Raw genomic sequence first — 9138 nt, 5'->3', positions numbered from 1 at the left:
AATGTTTTGAGAAACGATGTACAAATGCGCTTTACACAATTGATGTGTGTATGGATTGGGATAACAGTTGTATGAGCCCCTAATAAAATGTTTAAAAAAACAAAAAGAGAGTTCTCACTATGTGTCTGCAAAAACGGTTTCAGTTGTGCTGCTTCCCACTTGCAGTGTTTCTTTTTCACTTTCCATTTCAACTCCTTAATCTATTCAGGCTTTTTCTCAAATAGTTTATTTTCCAAATGTGAAATTTAATTTCTAAATAGAAGAATCATATTGATGATTAAGAACAGTAAAAATAAGGCTAGCATAAGGTGACCAGATTTTAACATTGGTAAAGCGGGACACCATTGATAAAACTCATATCCTGGTGAAATAGCCACATGGCAGCCAAAAACCGTATACCCAACTTGTCGTGCATTCTTTCCAAAAATCGGGACTTTTTAAAAACGCCGCGGGACACAGGAAAAATTGTTAAAAATCGGGACTGTCCTGCCAAAAGCGGGACGTCTGGTCACCTTAGGCTAGCAACAGTTGACAACCACAGTATACTGTTAATTGCTTTTGCTTGGTTTTCTCTACCACAGCACCCACAATTTGCATTGCATATTTGTGAGCAGCACACCTGTTATCTGCTCTCCCAGTTTGGGTCTAACAGTGTAAAGCTAAAAAGGAGGCCCGAAAACTCTTGCAAACCAGCATCTTAGTCAGGTTATCTAGCTCGGTGTCTTCCTCATGTGGCACTCTCTCCCCTTTTCTTCGCCACTACCACTCACTGCCTATAATTTCGCTCCACTCAAGTCAGGACCACAAGTCAGGATTAAGAGCAGGCTGCTGGTAAAATAACCTATTTATTTATGCTATCTATTCATTTAATCATTCAAGACTAGCCAAGAGAACAATGCCACCAAAGGATGCTACCTTTAAAAGTATTTTGCATTCTTTACCTAAAAGAGGACCAGGACAGATTACACCATGCTTTATACCCATTTATCTCAGTCCCCTTCAGAAGGCCAAAATTCTTAGCTCACACCTGGGCTTTCACTCCATAAAACTTGCTTATTCTCCGAGTGATCGCATTTTTCACATCTACTTCATAGTACAAAACTTTTCCATAAGCTTATGTAGTTGATAATTAAAATCCCACATCTTTTCTAATCATTCATTAACTCTTATTTTTTGAATGGAAACTTGAAGACATTGATTTCTTTACAGTGTTTGCTGGAGGTGGCGTTGTTTACTTCTCAGATTATTCAAAGCAATTTTATAATTGGGTGTAGAGTGACATTTTTGTGGTTATTGTTAGGTTCTGCTAGAATGGCTCCCATTCCCAGTGTACCCCACAGGAAACAGAAGAAATGCTGCCTGATGCTGCACCGTCCTCAGAATCATTCCTGCGTTTGGGCTTCTTGTTATAACCATTTTGCAAATCCATTTCTTTATTCACAGACCTCTTTAGTTTTGAGGTGCCTTCAAAGAGTTCCTGCCCAAAGCAACCCAATGTACCACAGAACCAAACCCCGCCTGTCCTTCGTCGCTAACCCTGATGTTCTAGGGACTGGTATCGTCTGATGACATACTGTCCAAAGTATGTGAGCTGGAGTCTTGCCCATATTCCTTCTAAGAAACATTTGGCTATATTTCGCCCTAAGCAGATTTGTTTGCCCTTTTGGCAGTCTAGGGTTCTTTCAATATTCTTCATCAGCACAAAAACCCAAATATATGAATTTTCTTTAGTATTCCTTAATTAGGTTTACCTTAACCCTCAGTGTGAGATCGTTGTTCTTCAACAATTTATAGAGAGGCCTTGTTGTAGCAGATTTACACAGTGCAATGCATTGTTTGATTTCTTGACTGCTGCTTCCATGACCGTTGATGGTGAGTCTAAGTCAAATGAAATCCTTGGTGACTTCAATCGGGACCGCACCCTCCTGATGACATGCCCTTCGAAAGTGCATTCAGGCTGTGCTTCTTCCACTGCCGATGTTTATTCTTCTGGCAGTCCATGGTATATCTGGGATTCTTTGCTAATATCATTTTCCAAGGCACGTATTCTTGTCTTATCTTCTTTATTTATGGTCTAGTTTCACATGAATTCAACGTTATTGAAAGTACCTTTGCTATCACCTTAGTCTTCAAAGTTACATCTGAGCTTTTAAAGACCTAGACGAGATCTTTTGTAACTTTGCCCCAAAGAATAAATGGTTTAAATTCCTGATTGCTGGGTCCAAGAGAGTTGATTAGGGAAACAAGTAATGTAAAATCCTTGACAAATTCAAAAATTTTTCCTGTGTGTTTGATAATCCTTATTGGTCCAGTTGTAAGGGTTTTGTTATCTTCATATTAAGGTGTAATCCATATTGTAGGCCCTGGTCATTGGCTTTCATCAATAAGTGCTTCAAGTCCTCTTTACTTTCAGCAAGCAAAATTGTGTCATCTGCATATCACAGGTTGTTAATGAGCCTTCCTTCAATCCTGATGTCGCATTTTTTCTGCAGAAAGTCCAGTTTATTGGGCTATTTGCTCAGCATACAGGTTGAGTTATTTTGATAATAGGATATAACCGTGACACACTGATGTGTTGTCAAACCTGAAGTGTTATTTGCTCTCAATGCCTTGAGGGCAGCTTGGGCCTCGTAACTCTACACGATCGGTTATTGATCATATACTACCTCTTGAACTGACCAAATCTTTTTGGGATAATGACGGTATTTTTCTCTTCTCCTTAGGCTCCATCATTCAATATTTTGCCCATGGAATTCTTCAATAATTTAACTTGAGACTTGAATATTACCTTCAGTTACAATCTGTTTACTTCAACTAATTTTTTTGCTCATCAGAGTTTTGGCATTTGTAAGATCCCTTCCTCTACTAATTTTCCAAGAGGTAGTTAAGTTTTTTATTTATTTTAGAAAGCAATGGTAAGAAAATTTGATATGTAATGGTGTGAACTTTCCTTTTGCTTTATAGTTACTTTTCTGTAACATTCTTTTAGCATATTAAGCAAATTTATTTTTGATTCTCATAATATTTTGTTTGTTTCATATGTAACAAATCTGAAGTCGCAATCATAGTGCAAGAAAGTAATAGTAATAACTGATTCTGGCCATCTTAACTTTCCTAAAATTCTTCTGAATAATTTTACCCTTTTCTATGAAATCTCTTAGAAAGTCATTTCCAAATTCATATATTCAGCTGTTTATGGTGAGAAACCAGAGTAACTTTTTATTTTTTCCATAATTTTATGTTGTTTCATTTCCCCCAAATCCTTTAGCTTCTTTTATTTTTTAAGCAATGCATCAAGTATTACATCAGTATATTTTACTTCTATCAGTGTTTTGCAAAGTTTCAGCACAAATTAGTCATTAGAATACTCTATTTTTATAGAATTGATTTTGCAAAAATGATTTTCAGTGAGATTTTCCACCACAGAGGCGAGTCATGCTAAGCATGCATTTAATGTGGAGCTGAGAGATAGAGGCACATTGCTGACAACATCATTTGAACACCTGGCTCCTGCTGTGCCTAAAGGGAGAGGTTGCAGACTGGATCCTCCTGCTTTTAAATGGTGAGATTAGCAAGCAGGAAGCACATTAGGGAGTGCTCTTGGGATCAACACCTGTGGAGAGGGAGTGAAAGAAGCAGGGTTGGACAGAATGAGCAGCTGGACTTTAACGTAGTCTCAAAGAAGACCTTAAGTAAGTGTTATAAGTTTTCTGTGACCATTGAAAGATAGAGTCCAGCAGAAAAGTAGAGCGTCCTGGCTGGTGGGGGAGGGAAGGGTGGGCAGTGCAGTTGGTGCCAGAATAGGTAAAGAGAGTTGGAGGCAGGCGGCAAGTCCCACCTCTTCTTCATATGAATCATTCTTGGGCAGATGTCGGTTCCCCTTGGGTAGCTGGAAGAGATCAGTGTGTTCCCCACACCCCTTCTTTGAATCTATGACTTTGATATTAAATGAAAGATACTGAAAAGCATATGAGTGCATATAGAATTTCTGTTAAATGAATTCATGGTTCCAAAGCAAACCAAACCCACCCCTGTCTCGTTGATTCTAAATTGTGATGGCCCTACAGTATCGAGGAGAGGTGCTCCACCGTGTTTCCAGACTAAGTCTGCGAATGGAGGCAGGATCAGCTCTATGTCCCTGAGCACTGGGTGGGTATCATCTAGCCCCCTCTGTGGGTGGCCCAACACTTAACATGTGCCACCCGGACTCCTTGAGGTTTTAGTTTAAAGGGGGCAGTGGAACTGAGAAATGTCCAACAGAGATCAGATCCAGTGGAAAGGTGCCCTGCTCCTGTTTTGAAAAAATTCTGTTGATGATAGAAGGAAGACATTCACTTGTCAACAGAGTCTTAGAAGGTTTCCAATAATAAGACATCCTATCTAAGTAGTTTCAAAGGATGGGGGTGTTTTCTTCTGTTAGAAATATTCTATGTAGGAAGCTTCCAAGGTTAGTTCAATGGTTTAATGGTGTCAGGGCATGGGTCTGCATCTCTGGGATTCTCTTAACCTTACCCCAAGCATGTTGACTGAAAGTCACAGATAGCTGTAGTAGCTTTGGACATTGTGTCTGTAGTCAAGGCCAGAAGAGGCAGGGAAGGGAGAAGAGTGAATTATGGTTTCATCTATCATCTTTGAACTACAAACCACAAACTTTCCAAATTACTGTCACGATTGACTTTATCTAAGCAAGTTTCCCAAGAACTCTACCACTCCTCCAGCACATGCAATAACCTCAAACCAAACCCATTACTGTCTAGCCAATTGTGATGCATCGCAACCCTTAGAGGTTTTCCCAAACTGCAAATCTTTATAAGAGCAGACAACACCTTTCCCCCATGAAGCAGCTGGTGGACTACTGAATTTGTGGTTAGTAGCCCCATGCCTGACCCACAGCATCTCTTATAGTAGCGATCAAGAAATAGAATCTATAGACTTCAGCTTAAGTAGTAGAGAAGGCAATATATGCAAGTTTGGATAAGGGGATACATTGGGCAAAACCGGACAAGGTAGAACAGAACGGATTCCTAGTGTTCCTGAGGCTATCCATCTTTATGGAAAAGGCAGCCTCATCTCCCTTGCAGAGCAGCTAGTGGATTCAAATTGTTGACATTGCTGTAAACAGTCCACCACGTCACCTGCTATACAACCAGGGATTCTGCCACAGGAGAAACTCTAAAATAATCAAGATTATTTTCCAAGTTGACCATGGAGATAGAATCTTCCATGATTCAGAACCTGAGCCCCTTATAACAGGGCCAGAATATGCATTAAAATATGTATACATCTCCAGAGAGTACTGTACCTGTAGGGTTTCTAACCCACGTTCTGTCATAATTTACAAGTTTTTATTATGTATATCAAAAAGAAACTTTATGAATTCGTAGTGGAGAACAACCCATTCTGGTTAAGGGAGTATCTTGATGTAGCTCAACTCTTTTCTGATATTAAAGTATCAGGGAAACCAGATTATTATCAGAAGGTTACTTGGGGAACATAGAATGAAAACCAGTAGAGGTAGAGACTACACGTAGGCCCTGGTCAAGCCTCTCTACTAACTGCTGATGTCTCTAGATGTGGGAGTTTTTACTCATGAAACGTGCTGTATACAACCACAGTGAGAATTTTAATTCTGAAATTCTAAATTTTTACTTTCATTTTCACAAGATCCTATGTCCGCTGGAAAGTCCTTGAATGAACCCTTAAGCTTTATGAATCTCTTGTAGCTCTTGCCTTTCACTGTTAAATCTGTTAAACCTCCTCAGTGATGTCTTGCAGGAAGTGAGCCTTGCAAGCTGAAGCAGGGAACTGGCTAATGCAGCTGCACCCTGGTGCGACCATCACAAAGCAAGAGACCCCAGAATTAGAAAGGCGAGGCTCATCGAGCCATTTATCTCTCAGCCTTTCAATTAACCCCATATGCGTTTGTCAGCTAGGTTGGCACAATAAACTTTAACTATCTCAGATGGGTAACTAACAGAACTACCTCCTTATTTGACCCTTCTCTAAACTTTGTGAATCTGGATGTCACTTTGATGACTCATTCGGGGAAAGCATCAAATGAGCACAGATGTTTTATCTCCCCAAACTATATGCTTAACAAACATGGTGCTCCCTTCTAGCCACTAGACTTTCTTGATCATTTGTGGAAAGCAAGCCAGTCAGACAGTTTTCTGTTGTGCTCCATGACGTTTTCACTGGCTAACTTTGGGGAGTAGATATCCAGGCCTTGTTCCCAGGAACTGCCTGCATCTAGAAGTTTGCTGAAATTGTTCTAACACTGGTATTTGAAATACTGGTGGCATAGTTTCTTATATCGTCCTATCACATCATCCACCATAGTAAGACAAAGTCACATACTACGTGGTGGAATTAGGACAGGTTATACCAACATAAATTCCAAAATATGTTTAGCAAAGTAAAACACGGTTTCTTATTTGCTCAAATAGAAATGCAAATTAGGCATGCTGGGGCAAATTTGTCTGCAATAGGGGATGTCCTAGAAAACAAAACATGAACCCAGAGACCAATTTCAATGTACTGCCTACTTTTGTTCTATCCTTGAGATCAGAATGGCGTGGTATTTAAATATTTAGATGGTTGCAAAAGAAAGGTAGTATTTTTGTGATTATTCACTACACGGGGATTGGATTATTGGAATAAGTATTTCCTCATAGCGATTGCACTTGCATAATTGGGGCCTGTTTTGAAGCCCATTTGTCTTGAAGCTTTACTCTGCATGATATCAGATACCAAGACCCCCCAATGTGTCTCTGAAAATCTTAAGGAGAAATATTCATCTTTATGATAGAGTTCTGCAGAAGACCTATGGGACTGCTAAACTATGTATCACAAAGCAAACTTTTAAAAACGTTTAAAAGTGCACGTTTCTTTCTCTCCAAACTTCCCCATCCAGGAACGATTGTCCTTGGTGTTCAGGCCCAGACGCCTGTCTAGGTGCTCAGAGAGAGGAGTCAAATGACAGAAAAGTCCCTAAGGATTTGAAGGTCTCTGTAGAGCAGTGGGAGAGGCGACATGAAGCCAGTAAACAATATAAATAAATAAATAACTTTATGTACTCTGGCGGGCTATTGAGAAAATAACACAGGTTAATGATCAGAGTGGAAATACGTTAGATGTCCTGGTTAGAAAATGCCTTGAGGGGGTTATATGTGAGGTGAAAACTGAATGGTGAAGAACGTTGACCATATGCAGATGGACATGGGATTCAGGCAAAGGAAAAAACAAACAAGCAACCAGGAGATGAGGGCAGAGGAGTAGATAAAAGACTAATTATATATGGTCTTAGACCAAATTGAAGCACTTGGATTTTCATTTTGGGTCTAATACAATGGAGGATTTTAGAAAAAGGGTGGCACAATTGGATTTCTCAAAAAATGTACCGCTGTAGATTTTGGGGATCTAAGAATATTGGACCAAGAAAAGTGGCCAGGAGATAGAGCAGGTCTTGTAGTAATTCAGGGGAGCGTTGATGTTGACTTTGATTGATGAGTTATGCTAATCTTCTTAGAACATGAGATACATAAACTGTACTTACCTGTGGAAGAGAAGCAGGTGGATAGTGGATAGAGAACGATTTTGAGTTCTTTGTGTTTTTCTCTTCTTTTTCTAGAACAGACTAATAATTCGTTCTTGAAAGCTTTAGCCCCATGCTCTTCACTAGAAACTGGCCAACAATCCATGGTAATGTTGCCCCATGAATTCTTCTTAGGGGCGCTAGTCTATGGAGCACACAAGCCAGATTTTGCATATGAAGAGCTGATTTTGACAGTGTTACTGATTGTATAGGGAGATTTAAGATTTTAAATACAAATTCACCCCCTCAAGATATGTGCAATTCTCATTTTGGAAGAGAGTTTTGCATTCATATTTTGAAGCGAAAGAGTTAGAAAAGAGAAATAGTTTGATGATTCAAAAAAAGAGAGAATAACATATTTTGGCATTATTCGAGAAATAATGAAGTTTGTGTTAGACTTTGTTAAGAATGCACAGAGAAACATACACCTTTCACATTTTCCTAAGGTGATAATTGTGTGAGCTTTAAGGTGAGCTGGTGAAGGCATTAATTGATCAAATTTGCTCAAAACGTAACAAACTGTTAATAGGGTCAAATAAGCATTTTCACATGTTAATAAGTAAAGGAAAACCCACTAATTATATTTCACCAACAATAGAACTGAGAATTGTGCCACCATCACTAGCCTCTAAAGCAATGTGTCCATTTGAATGGTTGCTCTCAGGTTCCTTGAGTCAGTGTGTCCCCAAGGACCTTCAGAACGACAGAACGAAACGTTGCCTGGCCCCGTGTCATTCTCAAAGTGACTGCTGCGCATCAGCCCTAATTGCAGTCCCGTTGTCACTCCATATCAGTGAGGGTCTGCTTGTTCACAGTGTCCTGCTTTACCAAGAGTGTTAACCTTCTCCAGGGTCCCAGCCCTCCTGAGAGCATGTCTACAGTTTGTGGGACACAGCCTCACAATCCTTGCTTCTAAGAAGCCTTCTGGTATTACTTCTTCCAAGACAGATTTATCTGTTCTTCTGGCAGTATTGGATAACCTGCTATTGGCTCATATTGAAAAAAATAAAAGAAAAAGAAATAAAATCTATCTCTTGACAAACTGCCTCCAGCAGTCCTCAGAAGAGTTTTCTGCACTTGCAGTCTCCAATTCCTTCCTTCACAGCTCTTAGATCCCCTCCCCCAGGCTTTGCCACTCCTCATTCCACCAAATCTGTTCTCATCGAGGTCATCAAAACCCAAAGGCTGCTCAATTCAATTCTCAACCCCCATTTTAACCTATTAACAGCAGTTTACACAGTTGATAATTCCTTTCTCCCGAAAACTTTCTTCGCTTCGCTCCCAGGATACCACACAGGCTCCTGGATTTCTTTCTTCATTACACTGTCTTCTTTCTCTCCTCTTTTTAAAAATCTTGACCTTTTAATGTTGTTTAGGTTTAGAGCTCAAACCCTGGACTTCTTTCTACCCGTACAGACTAAACGATTGTCCAGTCTCAAAGCTGAAATATCATCTAATAGGTGGTAATGGCCAAATTTATATCTTTAAAAAAAATCATTTTATTGGGGGCTTGTACAACTCTTAACACAATCCATACATATATC

The sequence above is a fragment of the Echinops telfairi genome, unplaced genomic scaffold (genome assembly GCF_000313985.2).
Source record: "Echinops telfairi isolate 266 unplaced genomic scaffold, ASM31398v2 ScPeMD7_7469;HRSCAF=8507_1, whole genome shotgun sequence".
NCBI lineage: Eukaryota > Metazoa > Chordata > Mammalia > Afrosoricida > Tenrecidae > Echinops > Echinops telfairi.
This window is presented reverse-complemented; position numbering follows the sequence as displayed.